The sequence below is a fragment of the Papio anubis genome, chromosome 14, assembly GCF_008728515.1.
Source record: "Papio anubis isolate 15944 chromosome 14, Panubis1.0, whole genome shotgun sequence".
Classification (NCBI taxonomy): domain Eukaryota; kingdom Metazoa; phylum Chordata; class Mammalia; order Primates; family Cercopithecidae; genus Papio; species Papio anubis.
Genome location: NC_044989.1, coordinates 69,463,864 through 69,478,987, shown reverse-complemented (window position 1 = coordinate 69,478,987; position 15,124 = coordinate 69,463,864). Strand labels below are relative to the sequence as shown.

The window sequence follows — 15,124 nt, the reverse complement described above, 5'->3', positions numbered from 1 at the left end:
GAGACAGGGGGCAAATTGTGATAGGTATCAAAAGCTTCCTTCTGCATAGAAGTGGCTATTCCATTTTTAATCTAAGAAAATAATCAGATATGTTTGTACAGATAATAACAATGAAAACATAAATGGTTAACAATTAGGGAAAGTTAAATAATGCATTGCAGAATTACCATGCAATCGGTTACTATGTAGACATTATATTGTCAAATAATTTTATTTATTCATATTTTTTTTGACAGGGTCTCACTCTGTCACTTGGGTTGGAGTGTAGTGGTGTGATCATAGCTCACTGCAGCCTTGAACTCCTGGGCTCAAGGGATCCACCCATCTCAGCCTCCTGAGTAGCTGAGACTGCAGCAGGTGCATGTGACCATGCCGGGCTAATTATTTTTTTTGTTTTCTGTAGAGATGGAGTCTCACTTTGTTGTCCAGGCTTTTCTTGAACTCCTGGACTCATGTGATTCTTCTGCCTTGACTTCCCCCTGTGCTATAGACCTATGGGTCTATAGGTGCGAGCTATTGTGCCCGGCCATATTGTCAAATAATATTTAAATGATATTTAAATAAGATGACAAAACACTTCTGGTATAATGAGTAGATTTATGTATATGTATGTCAAAAGTGAGAGAGACAGAAAGACTGTCTGATATTTACTAATTTTTAAAATTTATATTTACTAAATTATTAATAGTAATTTTACTGGTAGTGGGTTTATGGTAATTTTCCTTTTAAAATCTAGTTTCTTTCTTTCATAATGAGAAAATAAACTACTGAAGTTTTCTTTAAAAAAATCTGTATTTGGGGGCTTCTCACTTTGGTGTTAGAGCTCACTGGGCCCAGGGATTCTTATCCAGGGGCAGGGGATCTATGGGGTACCCACGTGGGCTCAGTGGATCGACACTGTGACCCTCCTGAAATGATACCTGTGATGTTTAGTGCAAGTGTCTTCGGGGGAGACCGTTCACAGCACTATCAGATTCTCAAAGCTGCTCCCTCTCCTCCATTACAGGGAAGGGAGGCTGGGTGGTCTGTCCAGGGTAACGCAGCAGGTGAATAGGAGAGCTGGGACATGGCTCGCTCCCACTCTGAGTGCTCAGCAGGGGCTTCTGGAAGCTGTTTAAAGGCAGCTCTTACTTGTTGAAACTCCCTGGAATGTCTTTGACCAAAAAGCCAGGGAACTAAACACCTCTGGTCCCTAGCCAGGGCTTGGGAATGCCAGACTGCCCCCAGGGGAGCTGCAGCCTCACAAATGCAGGTGCAGGGCTGGGCAGCCCAGGGGTAGCTGGGGGAGGGAAGAGAGCGCAGGGGCCAGACGATGGACAAGCCATGGCAGAGGGGACGCTCTGGGCTGCAACATTTATACACGGGTGATGGCAGAGAGCGATGGGCTCAGTAGTGACTGAATGAAATTACATGTGTTTTCCAAACTTAGGGCTGGCCAAGGACAACCCTCTTAATCTCTCAGTCTCTACAGCCCACATTCATAACAGCAAGATAATAAACCTCACTTGCCTCACTGCATTGACATGGGGATAAAATGATGTAAGCTATCTTATCAAACACTGAGCTGGAACTCACTCTCCCTTTAGTTCTCCAGGGTAAAAAACATGGTGAGCATTTCAGATCATAAATCTATCTGCATCTGGAATAATAAGTGGTTCTGGTCAGTGAGAGGCTTACAAAACAGCAGTACTTCAATAAAGTCTACAGACTACGTTTATTCACGTTATACACAATTTCCCCTCTCCCTGGTTTTATTTTTTCACTTTAGGTGGATGAACTAAAGCACAAGGGCTGATGTATTTTGGGGGAATTTTTTCACTTCCTTCTAGAAGAAGGTTTTCCATGAAGTAGCGAGAGTGAAGGACTTGGTGCAGAATGGGAGGGAGGAGGCTTCCACATCGGGAGATTTCCTGGCTTTGGATAAAGTGATGACTGGCTTTTCTCCAGCCAAGCTTGGTGCCCCTAATGAGGAACAAACTGTCCCCCTAATGAGGCCCAGTTCCCTTGGCTGTGGTGGAGGAAGACAGCCGGGGGGCTCAGGAAGGGGAGAGGTGCAGGAAAGGGGTTCCCGGTGGGTGGAAATGCATGGGGCAGACACTCCTTGAGGAACTTTATCCTCCTCTGGAGATAGCTCTGGGATAAAGCCCCCAAATGTACTGTCCGGTTTTTTTTGTTTTTGTTTTTTTTGAGACGGAGTCTGGCACTGTCGCCCAGGCTGGAGTGCAGTGGCGCAATCTCGGCCCACTGCAAGCTCCGCCTCCCAGGTTCACACCATTCTCCTGCCTCAGCCTCCCGAGTAGCTGGGACTACAGGCGACCGCCACCATGCCCGGCTAATTTTTTTGTATTTTTAGTAGAGAAGAGGTTTCACAGTTTTAGCCAGGATGGTCTTGATCTCCTGACCTTGTGATCCGCCCGCCTCGGCCTCCCAAAGTGCTGGGATTACAGGTGTGAGCCACCGTGCCCAGCCATGTACCGTCTGTTTTTTGAGATCTTCCAGAAACCACTGGATATCCAGTTCAAAAGAAGGAAAGGCATGACTTTTTGATAAACTTAGAGCTAAAACTGACGTTTTAGAAGGAGATAACATGTACATGCAACCTCAGAGGTTTATTCATTTATTCATTCAGCAAACATTTATTGAGGGTCTATTCTTTCCCCATTAAGCAGAACCAGGAAATACAGGATTGATTGGCTAGTCAAGATGCTTGTGTTCCACTGGCTAATGGGGCCGGGGCATTCATATAAACAATTAACCATAAGCAGTGTTATATGCGTTACTCAAGAGCTGTACATCCTGCACCTTTCGTGTCAGGTAGTGAACAAAATAGGCAGTCTTTATTTTTAAAGAGCTTACATTTTGGTTGAATAAGAATAATGACAATGATGATAATAACATTGTTGCTAGCACAGTGAACATTCACTGAGCATTTACTATGTGCCAAGCAGGGTTCTACGTACTAACATGCTTTCCTTATGCTAACTCATTTAATTCTCATTAACAATCTTGTGAATTCAATAATATTGTCTTTCTCATCTCACTAAAAATACCAAGGCAGGGAGAGATGGAGAAACTTGCTGATGGCCACGTGGAGAAGCCAAAATTTAAACGTGGGCAGTTTAGTTCCATAGTTCACAGCAGACTAGCCAGCTATTGTTCTTAGCAAGTAGCCAAGTACTGAAGAGCCGAGTGTCTGGGAACTAGCACTTCACTGAGGAGGTGACACTCCGCAGAGCAGGGCCAAGAAGGTGTCAGCATTCCTGCACAAAAAGGCAAGCACAGATGCCTGGGGTGGGGCAGGGGCAGTGAAGGTCCACGTGCTGGGAGCACAGCACGAGTGCGGGTGGAAAGGCGGTGGGGTCCCCACTGTGGGAGGACACACAAGCCAGGCTGAGGAGTGTGGCTTCCATCCTGAGCCCAGGGGAACCCTTAGTGGCTTTAACCCGGTGACAGTGGGGCATCGTGATCAGATTTGCTTCTTGGAAAGCAAATGCTGTGGACACTGGAGAGTATGGACTGGAGGAGGGAAAGATTCAGAATAGAAGGCCCAGGTGTAGGACAGCTGCAATTCTGCCCAATTCTTCTGGGCAGTGTCACTTCCCGAGGTCACTCTTGAAATGCTTGCATTTTGACGGCCGTGTTCAGTGCTAACTTACTTAACAACAGCTAACCACTGTGCTCAGTGCTATCTATGCATTCTCTCATTTAATTCAGTGAGCCTTGGTAAAACAGCCTTGTAGGTACCATTACCCCCTTTTGCAGATTAGGAAAACTGAGACTCAGTGAAGATATGTAACTCACTCAAGACCTCCACATACCACCTATGGACATACTTATTTTTATATGTTCACAATGTTAATGTTACAAAACTAGGATTTGAATCCATGTGGTCTAATTTTAGAATCTTGACACCCCCTCCCACACTTAACCATTACACTATAACTTCAGATTTATAACAATTTAGTTAAGAAATATCTGTACTTTAAAGACTAAACTTTAAGCAGATGCAACAGAAGTTGAGACCATGTTTACAGTTGCTCCTTCCGCTTTGATAGAAGCAGTTCATTCACATGACCCAGCGTGGATGTACACACAGCATGGGTGAATGTGGACTTCAGAGGAAAGTCAGAGAGGGAGGGGGACCATGGTAGAGGCTGCCTTCCCTTCAGATTCTTGGCTTGGAGTTTTAATCAATTACCTTGTGAAGAGGGACTGACAGCTAATGCGAGAAAGGCTCTAGTTACCTGTTGAATGTATATCAATATTAGAATAGAAATAGATGCACATCTGCATTGTTTAGTAAATAGTATTTGCTTTATTCGCAAAATAGTTCGGTTATGCTAAACCAGTCCTTTTCCACCTTTACCACGTTCCAAGATGAAGACACCCGGGTGCTAAGGAGCAGGCTCTGCCGGTGGCTGGGAGGCACATGGAGTGCAGCAGAGCTCACACGGCATAGCCTGACCCCCACACAGCCTGGCTCCGCTCTGCACTGTTTTACTCTGGGGCAGACTGCCTCAACTCCTTTGTCTCTGGCCTCCATGCTGCCCTCCTGTGCCCCTGGTTCACTGTTGGCATACTCTGTGCTAACCGCCACCTGCTCCCAAGATCTTCTTCCTGGATTGGACCCCAGGAGGGTTGGGACCCCTGCTCACAGCCTAACTCAGGACTGGTGTGTGAGCTTGGTCTCTGTTCTCCCTCTTTACCATGGAAAGGGTGGCCAGGACAGGTGAGACCTTAGGGCCGCATAGACACCACTCTGGAATTAAGTGAGACCATCTGGGCCAGAGGTCCCCCTTGCGGAGTTGTGCCTGCCCAGGCCTCATCTCAGATGAGAGCTGGCAGGGTGCAAGTCAGCTCTGAGAACGGGTGCTCCCCGACCCACACATTCAGATCCGTTCTCCATGATCCATCTGAGAGTCCGCATTGGGCAGGGGGAGTCTGGAGTGGGGACCTGCATGGACCTGACTTTATGACACAGATGAGAGCGGAAGCTGACCTGTCCAGCTCAGCCGACTCTCAGTGTTTGCTGCCCTTGGCAGTGCCACCTGCCCTTACCAGGCAGCCTCTGCATGTAGTTCACCACAAACCTTCGAAAAAGATTCCAGAGGGGGAGAAACAGCAAACAGCCACACATGGAGTCTTAACAATGTTATTTTCTCAACAGCCTAAGTATCAACACAAGTCCAATTCTTATTTTATTAAAAAAAAAAAATGGAAATGAAGTTTAAAAAATCAACATGGCTTTTAATTTTAACAATTTTAACAGCAAGTGGTGGGGGGAGTTCTCAGATGAGCAACTGGAGCTGGAAGCACTTCTGTGGTCAAGCAGGCAGCCCATGGGGGTGCACCTTCCTATTGGGGGATCATCCATTTTCTTCAATGGAATATTTTTAAGCCTTGTCAAATGCTCACACAGAGGCCCACTATTAAGGAGGCAGACAGGCAATATTAAACATGAAGGCGGGACAAGCTCAGCCCCGCTCCTTCCTTTGGGCATGTGTCATTAGGGATGACATTCTCTGAAGGCTGCCCGGCTTGAATGGCCACATCCCTGCGTCACGGCTTTCTTTAATTCCCTCTACTCCCAACTCACAAAATGAGGACCTCTCTTTTGAGACGAGAAGGCATTGTTCTCAAAGGTATACGTTTGGAACTTCAATAATGAAAGCATCTCTTGCTTGGCAGGTGGAATGTAGGCAATTTTGGATTTGTAATGCCTGGCATGGGGCGGGAGTGAAAGATCTTGCCAGGGCTTGTTTGCTGTATAATGGGAGACAACCAGGCTTCTGGACAATACAGCAGCAAACACTGCTGCTCCTTTCTGTTTTGTTTTGTGGGAAAGGGAGGAGGATAGAATGGAGAGGGATTAGTGGGAGACTGGGGGAAGTTCAACATAAAGAAACAGTGAAATCCTCCAGCTCAAAGTTGGGCCTGCGCCAGGATTCTGCCTGATGCCCACCGCGTGGGGTGACTATGGAGCTGATGAAGTGCCTCCAGTGAGGCCTTGAAAACTGTGTTGGTTAAGGAGGGAATGTTTCCTGCCCCTCCTAACGTTTCTTTCCATGTTGGGGCATTCAGTGTGCGTAACTCCAGGCCTGTCTCTGCCCTGCACTCGTTCAGTAAATAAGCAAAGTGTAAACGGATCGTGTTTGGCTCCTCTCTCCCCGTTTTTGGGAGTGTGCTGCCCGGAGGGAGCAGGCGGTATTCTCTGCTATTCCATGCAAGCAGGTGTTGTGGGGACTGACGCAATTTTGTGGAGGCTCTTTAAGAAAGAGAACATAAAAATACAAATGCAAAATTATAAGGGCCACTCCCCTGGCCTTAGAAGGGCCTAGCAGGGACCCATACAAGTGAGGGTCCCTAAAGCTTAAGCGAATCAGCCCCCCATAACTCTGCCTCTGGCTGTGCACCTTCCCTGGACAGGCCCCCTGCCTGCAATCAGACTGGTAAATCTATTTAACTCTGGGCTTCAGTTTCCAGCCTGTTTGCTGCCACACTCAGCCAAAATCTCCAACTCACAGTAATGCTGTGCTGAGGTTTTCATGTATCATTTTCTGGCCTCATTTTTCAGTTTATTCACAATGAAGGCAGGAAAGAGGCACGCTTTATTGCCCTCACCACAGTGACCCCAATATCTCCTATTTTAACTAACCCCAGGATAGGTCCCGGTAACTAAAACAGTTATATTTCTACAACAACAGTATGGTCAATTTCTGAAGGAAGAGGTTATCAGAAGCCTCTCTGGTGGCTGGTGGGTTTGCTGTAGTTTACAGTCTTTGCTAGGTTGTGCAGATTCTTAGTAGCAACACTGCATCACTGAAGCCACTGAAGATACTTGGATGCTTTCACGCGGTTAGACTATCTTGTAAACATTTAACATGAAAGAATGAATTAGTAGGTTGATTCTGCCACACTGAAGAGATATGAGCCAATCTCTGCCAGAAATATGACAGGAAAATAGCTGAGGACCCATTAGACCTTCTTGAGAGCCGGCAAAGGTCTTTCTCTGGATTCTCCCCTCCACGGGGCACCTGGGGATGCAGCTGATGATGTGAGGCTCCCCAGAGGCCCGCCCTCCACTCCCTCTCCCCCTTTCTCTGTACAGAGTGAGGGTGCCTATGAAGCACTTTAGAGTGCCTTCAAGGCAAAGAGACCCTTTAGCGGGGGCAGCTCTGTTCCACTAACCTTGTGACTTCAATGGCAATCTGCTTGTTCTAATTACAAAGACAATCCTGCTGAGATGGAAACAGCAGAGATCAAGGAACTATGTCCACTTCACTCTGCTCCAAGGGGAGACCCTGAGGGCAGAGTGAGAGGCGCATCAGCCACTGGGCAGAGGGAGGCTGGAGGCTGGAGGCCTCTGCACACCTGCTGCTGTCCCTCTGTGAGCACCAGGAAGGGGTTCACAGGACTGGCGCCTCGGAGGCATCACATTCCAGTGCTCTGAGTGGAATTCAGAACCATCCCAAGCAGCTGGTCTGAGCTGTTTCCTGCCCAGACAAAACTGGCAAAGCATGGGCAAGTTTTATTTTGAAAGATGAAATTTAAGCCATTCTATTACTGCTGAGCAGTTCTAGATGGGCAAGCCTAGAGATCAAAATTCTCTCTCTTTCAGAGCTTATATATTCTGTTATTTCTGGTAGGCACCTTAGGGATGATCTAACTCCTCCGCCTACTCTGCCCTGCATGTTTTTGAAATTCTATTCCTCTGGCATCTGTGACTCTCCCGGTCTCCCTCTTATCTCTGACCATTCCTTTCCACTTTCCTCATGGGCTTCTTCTTGTACTTAACCCTTTAAATGTCAGCATGCCCTAGGAAGTCATCTTTTTTCTCCTCTTTATAAATTGTGGAGCTATATACACCATTTTGTTATTTTTAAATGTACAATTCAGTGGCCTCAAGTACATTTATGATATTGTGCGACTGATGGATCCATTCTTGTCCGTGGCTGGTTTTCTTTCTAAAACTCTCCATGGATTGTCTCATTTCCTCCCATAGTTTAAACTCGCATCTAGATAGGGATATCTTAAATCATCATCTCTGGCCTAGATCTCTCCTCATGCTTCAGGGTCATATTCAGGACCATTCAATTGTCCAGTAGGTCCTATTGATATGTCAAACTCAACTGTGCACACTGAACTCACTGTTTTCCTTTTCAAAGCTACATGATTTCCTCCTCTTATTTGATGGCACTATTTATCAGCCCAAGTTGGAAACTTGGAAGTCAACCTCAGGTGCCTTTTCCTCCCTCTCTTCCTTCTCCAATATAACACCTGCCATCAGTATATCCTGATCCTCTGATCTAAATACTTCTCAAATCTTCCCCTGTCTACTTCATCTCCAATATCACTGATCAGGCTTAGGATCTCATTCTTTCTTTCCTGGACTATTGCAGCGATCTCTTTATTGGTTTCTCCACCACTGCTATTACTGCCAGGAATTCCATCTTCTACACTGCAGTTGGAACCATTTATGGCTCTAAACCCTAAAATGATATTCTGATAGATTTGCCTGCCCATGAACTTTTTAATAGCTCATCATTGCCCACAGAGTTCTTAACATTTGAGAATTTTGTGGAAGTGATACATCCCTTTCCTCATGAAAGTACACATTCACATTTATGCACAGGCTCACACATTTTTTTATTACTATTTTAGGGGGTCCATGAAATCCCTGGAATCTATTTCTGCATGGCTAGGTACAAGGCTTTGAGTCTTTAGCCCATACAAGCCCTCTCTTATCTCTCCAGCACCTCCCCCTCCCTCCTCCCTCCTTACACTTTGCGCTTTGACAGAACTAAATGGCATTAGCTTCCCATACATACCCCGCTCTTCTGTCATGGTCTTCTCCCTGAGACACTCTTTCTAACTATCATTGCTTGGCTATCTGTTATTCATCTTTCAAGTCTTGGCTCAGGCACCACCTGATTTATTCATACCTAACATATTTATTGAACACCTACCATGTGCTAAGCCCTCTCCAAGTACTGGAGAACAAAAACATAAAATGGATACAGTTTTGCCAATCATGGACCTTGTCATTGAGTGGGAAACACAGACCAGTAAATACCACCACTGAACTCTGCGTTTGTGCTCTTTTTTTATCCTAATCATAGCTCTATCTTATCATCTACTCCATTTTATAGAAATTGTATTATTATGTTCTTGTCTCTGCCACTGAACTAGAAGCCCCTAGAAGACACATATCTGCTTTACTCATTTGTACCTGTGAGACATAGTACAGTGTTTCAAATACAAATTGCCACTAAATGCCATTCAAGTGTTTATTAGAATGAGGGGAATGAGGATTTAGCAGGCTGATGCCGTCTATAGTTAGCGGGTAGCAGGGATGGCGCTGGAGCCTGTTTCCTGTGGCTGCTCAATTCCCCTCTATGGTCTCATTCCTGTTAATGGCGGCATCAACCTCATTGCAAACAGCTTGGGACTTGGAGGCAGGAAAAGATGATCCAAAGCCTAAACTTCTAATTACTAATATGTGGGCTTTGAGTAACCTCTTTAAGCCTTCCTTTTTTTTTTTTTATGATGTCAAGTTATTTATACTGTTAGTAGTTAAAGACATACACTAAAACTACTCCAAGAATGGAACAAATATGTGGACTTGTAAAATTATTTTTAAGACTGACAATGTAGGGGACTTCCCTGGTTCTCATAACCCAGCATCTATTTCGGGGTATCAATGGGGCCTGGAGGCAGTGGGAGAAAACAAACTTCATGGGGCAGATGCTGCTGGGACCAGGCAAAAGCCTTCACACCCTAAGGTCCTCCCTGTCATACACCAGCCCATTGCAAAGTATCATTCATTCATGACAGATGGATGACATGAAAGTCAATATACACAGTTAACCCATTTTGACACATTCATTCTTCAACATTTTTTTCAATACAATTCATCTTAAATTACATTAAGACATAAAACAGACCTGCTTTTGCACATCCATTACTGATATGTCTCCCAGGGTCAGGCAGAAGAAAACAGAATGACTGTCACACAATTGCTAATTGTCCAGACCCGAGACAGACTCACCCACGAGTACTCCTGCACACCAGGTACTGCTTGTTGACTTGCGCACACTGGACTCAAAGACTTTTGAAAACTGCTCTTGCCCCTGAAACCTAAAACTCCACTGCCTGTCCTTCAGAATCACTGTAAATCTTTCCAATGATGGACGGATGAATGTAAGACTTCCTTTTCTTTACGTATGTGAAATTGAGGTAATTTCTGCTTCCCAGATTCGTTCTGTGATGACATGAGACAAGGTGTGCAGAGATCTCGGCACATGGCCAGCTTTCAAAAAATGGCACTTCCCTTTCCATCCTCCCCTTCCTTCTACGTCCAAGCCAAATTCCTGGTGATGTGCTCATGCTTGGCCAACATAAATGAAGTTGATTTCTGTGAACAACTCTGTACTAACTGTGACTAGAGCTATGGTGTTAGTGGGTGGTCCCAGATTACACATTTGAGAAATTCACGCCCTTAAGATTGCTATCCGTGTGTCAAGAAAAGGGAAACCCAAGTGGATTTTCAAATGGTAAATTTAATATCTTTGATCAAAGTTGATCAACCATAAATGAGGGTAACATAATGAAACATTATGATTCATTCTGGCCACCTGAGAGGTAATTTGGGCTAGAGATGGCAATTAAATTGATAAGACACTGAAGATAGTAGATTCCTTAACCCAAAGTGGGGCAGTATAGAAAAAGTATTAGGTACCTACACCTTTGTGAAACTCTTTCTAAAAAGCATGGCTATAACGCAATGAGGCTGTTCATGCAGTGAACATAACTGAACTCCCACATCCAAATGAATCTAATTATCTCCAATCTAGTGGCTTTGGAGGTTGGAGACTACCTCCAGTGATACAGCCATAGACCAAAGCAATTCTGAAACACCTCCCTCGGGACTCTTTCTAAAGTCAGTTTATAGGCCCCCAGAAGAAAATCTTATAATCTTAGTCATGCTTTGCTTTTCATGAAGGAGGCTCTGAGCTTGATAATCCATCATTCACCAGAACTGGTTCCTACAGCTTTTGGGGTTTTAGAAATCAAATGATGACGATATTCCCCTAATCCCCTACTGAGAATGTTCAAATACTGTGGCTTTAAAGTTATGACCATTTCAAAGCAGGAGTGCAGAATATATTTGGAATAGTGACAGCGTTGTTGGAGAAAGCATATGGTTTTCCAAAGCAAATCCTTTGAAGGAGCAGAAATCATATGGATGTGTAAATCCCAGTTTGCTATAAATCTTATTACTTTATGCCTTATATGAATAATACCAGAAGGACTGAGATAAGCCATCATTAATATGCAATTAAGGGGAAGATTGATGCCATACTCCTACAAACTCAAGCTTTGAGGCCCTTATCACAGAAGGTGACAAGTACTCTTGCAGTACTCTTGTCACCCTGACCCAGTCATGACATTTCATGTTACTTATGATGGTGAAGGTGATTAAAGTAAATCTTGGATTCATTCAGCACTTTCCTTTCTCTCCATAAAATGCATGGAGCTTGTTAATCAAAACCAGTTTTCAGAGAATAATCCAGACAAGATGTAGCTTGTTAGTACTTGGAGTACTTTAGTTCTTGGAAGTGGGGTGCTGAAATAGCATTACAGAGAAGGTACTTAGTAATGTTCCAATATTATGACACTGGAAGAGAAAGGCTGCTGTCTCATTTTCATTTTTTGTTTTATTAAATATAGTGATTTGTTTACTTATTGTTAATGTAGCTATTTATTTAATGTATATGCTCAATTGGTCTGATTGATCATCCCTCATGTATTAGTTGGCATCACCGTTATCTATTATTGGTAAGTAAACATCACCTACAATATACTGTGGGCTGTTGCTTTAGATTATGAACTTGGAAAGGTGAATTTGGGTGGTGCCTCAAAAAGATAGATGCTTACCAGAGCATCTGTCATCTATGATCAACCATCAATCTGTCATCTATGATCAACCAGATGTAACCATGGTGATCAATTCCTTAAAGCAATGTCATTAAACTGTGTAATAGGGTGTCAAGAAACCAAGAAATTATTTCCCATTGAGTTTCTAATGTATGCTCAGCAGTAGGAGGCCTAGAAAGATGGACATCAGTTTCTAACCCTGAAAGAGGTTGTCAGAGTCCAATTACAAAGTCAGGACTGACTCTCAGGGCTTGCCTGGAGAGCAGTACAGGTGAAATACAGTTAAACTCTCAAAGCTGCTGCAATCTGCAGTGCCTGAGCTCAGAGCAGAGGGAGTTAGGAGGCTTGCAGAGGCCACTGAGTCATCCTGGGGCAGGTCCAGACAGCACTGGGCTAGGCCTTAAGGCCACAGTGAAATTGGATAGGGGAAAAAAGAGAGGGCATTCCAGAAGGAAAATGAAATGTGATCAAAGGCACAGAGTAGGAATGGACATAATTTTATTTAGAGCGAGGATGTATGAAATACAAAATTGCCATTCAACATTTTTATCTGTTAGGGATCAGTACATTCACAAATTTTAAGGCCAGTAGGCAGGGGCTAACTGGGGCTGCCAGGTCAAACTCCATCATAAGGAGCATTTTGTGGATATGTACTTTGGCTGAGTTTGCACCTTCTATATACGATCTCAAGAATCTTGAGCTTTATAGATACCTATAAAGTATTCTAAGTCTGTAAATTTGGGCGATGCAGGTAAAATAAAATTGCCCTTTCATATTTCCTCAGCTTGCAAATGAAACAGTTTTCCTAATGCTGGCTTGTGTTGAAAAGGAACCCAGTAATATTTCAGTTGTCACTTATTCAAGTGCTTTTTATTTTTTAAAACATGAAACAAAACATGAAGCCCACTGCTTTGGGCCCTGACTAAACTAACATCTGTTCTAGTAGCCACAGTAATGGCAAAGGAATGCTAGTTATGTATTGTTTGTGGCACTGACTCTTCTTTTGAGGAGAAATAAGTTAACTCTCTGCCTTTTGCATTTCCTTGGTGCCCTAACGAATAGGTGAGAAGACGGCTGCTTTGCAAGAGGGAAGGTGTTTATATACCTTCATGGGACCTTGTCATTCTGTAGGGAACAGAGGGAGGAGTTTGACTGCTTTCTGGGAACGCAAACGATATAAATCCTGTCAGTCCCAAATACTATCCTGATTAGAAAATACACGTAAGGACCCTGGGGCGACTTGTAATTTAGTGCAATATGACTGTAAGCTGCCAACCAGGATAACATGATCCTGGTGGGTCACCTCCCATTCTCAGATAACCTAGCTCACTGATTTTGCCAATGTTGGACTATTTAAAGAGTTGACAATTATTTTAGTGTTGGCAGAAAGGAGATCCTCTTAGATTTTCTCTGCTTTTTGGTCCTTTTCCCCAAACTATTAAATCTCTCCTCTTCCTCCTCCTCCCATTTCTCTTTCCCACTGACAACTCCTTCCCCCTCTACCAATTTTGTTTTCTTTTTTCTTTTTTGAGACGGAGTCTTGCTATTGTTGCCTGGGCTGGAGTGCAATGGTGCGATCTTGGCTCATTGCAATCTCCACCTCCCGGGTTCTAGCAATTCTCCTGCCTCAGCCTCTTGAGTAGCTGAGATTACAGGTGCCCGCTACCACACCCGGCTAATTTTTGTATTTTTAGTAGATTCGGGGTTTCACCATGTTTGCCAGGCTGGTCTCGAACTCCTGACCTCAGATGATCCACCCGCCTCGGCCTCCCAAAGTGCTGGGATTATAGGCGTGAGCCACTGTGCCTGGCAGTTTTTTCTTTTTTTCTTTTTTTTTGAGACAGGGTCTTGCTCTCTTGCACAACATAGGGTGGCACAATCATGGCCCATTGCAGACTTGAATTCCTGGATTCAAGTGATCCTCCCACTTCAGCCTCCTGAGTAGCTGAGACTACATGCACACATGCTACCATGCCCAGCTAATTTTTCTATTTTTGTAGAGATAGGGTCTCACCGTGTTGCCCAGGCTCCCAATAACTTTTTGGATCCTCTTTTGATTTTGCACTTCTTCCTATAATTGTGCTTCTCTCAAACGGATTCACTGAACCAGAATGCTCAACCCAAACGACTAACTATCTGGAATAGCCTCAATAACCCAGGAGGTGGCATATGGACACACTGGTTTTTCACTAAAGCTTGGGTTCTTAGCCATATACTTTCAAGTTTTTAGAGACTAGGAATCCTTATTTCATATGCAATTTATGTAACCTTGGTTTTCTGATATTCAGGTACTCAGAAGCTTAAACTATCAAATTAGAAGTGTAGAGGGGAGAATCTAGATTAGGAAACACAGGTATGATATCAAGAAGTGAGAGACCAGAAAAAGTAGAACCATAAACTTAAAAAAAAAAAACAACAACATAGTGATCAGAGACTGCTGTAGGGACAAACAGCTTTGCAAATTGAGAGTTTCATAGTAATTTGGCAAATTTTAGTTGGTGATAAAAATGGGGGAGAATAAAATGTACACATTTTACAATACTTTATAGCAACCATTTTGTGTACAAAGCCTTTCTAGGAAGGAGACTTAGGGGTAGGTGAGGGATGAACTCAATTTGCATGTGTTTTCTTGATTAATGATTTTTCTCCAGCACTGCCCAGAACCCATGACAGCATTAACTTCAGCTTATCTTCCCATCCAGATTGACAAGCAAGTACACAGTTCTTTCTATACACACCTATTTCTCTTTTCACCTCTTCTATGCCCAACTAATAGTTTTCTTTGTTACCTCTCTATTTATCTTGTTTTCTATTCTGTTCTTTCTTGGTTTTGGCCTTCTCTTTTTTGAAAGGGCTTACTCTGTCATTCTTCTCTAATCTCCTGAGTTCTATGCTTGGCTAACTGTCTTAAACTTTTATTCTTTTCTAACATAAACCCTCAAGATGACAAATTACCCTGTAAGGACCACTTTAGCTGCATTCCAAGTTTTGGTTTTGGCATCTTCATAATTGGTCGGCTCTAAGTATTTTCTAATTTACATTATGATATTACTTTGACTCATAAATGCTTTGGGTGTATGTCTGAAATTTCAAAATATATGAGATTTCCAAAATTCATTGGTAACTTGATTGGCTATTGATTTCAATTGTTTTTTATTTGGTACCAGAATATGATCTATATGTCATT

General features: G+C 43.6%; 1 protein-coding gene across 3 annotated transcripts in view; it reads right to left on the bottom strand.

Annotated features, from left to right (window-relative positions):
- Positions 1 to 15,124, bottom strand: part of ANTXR1 (ANTXR cell adhesion molecule 1) — a 237,863-nt gene that overhangs the window by 98,684 nt on the left and 124,055 nt on the right. The gene's annotated exons all lie outside the window — the stretch shown is intronic.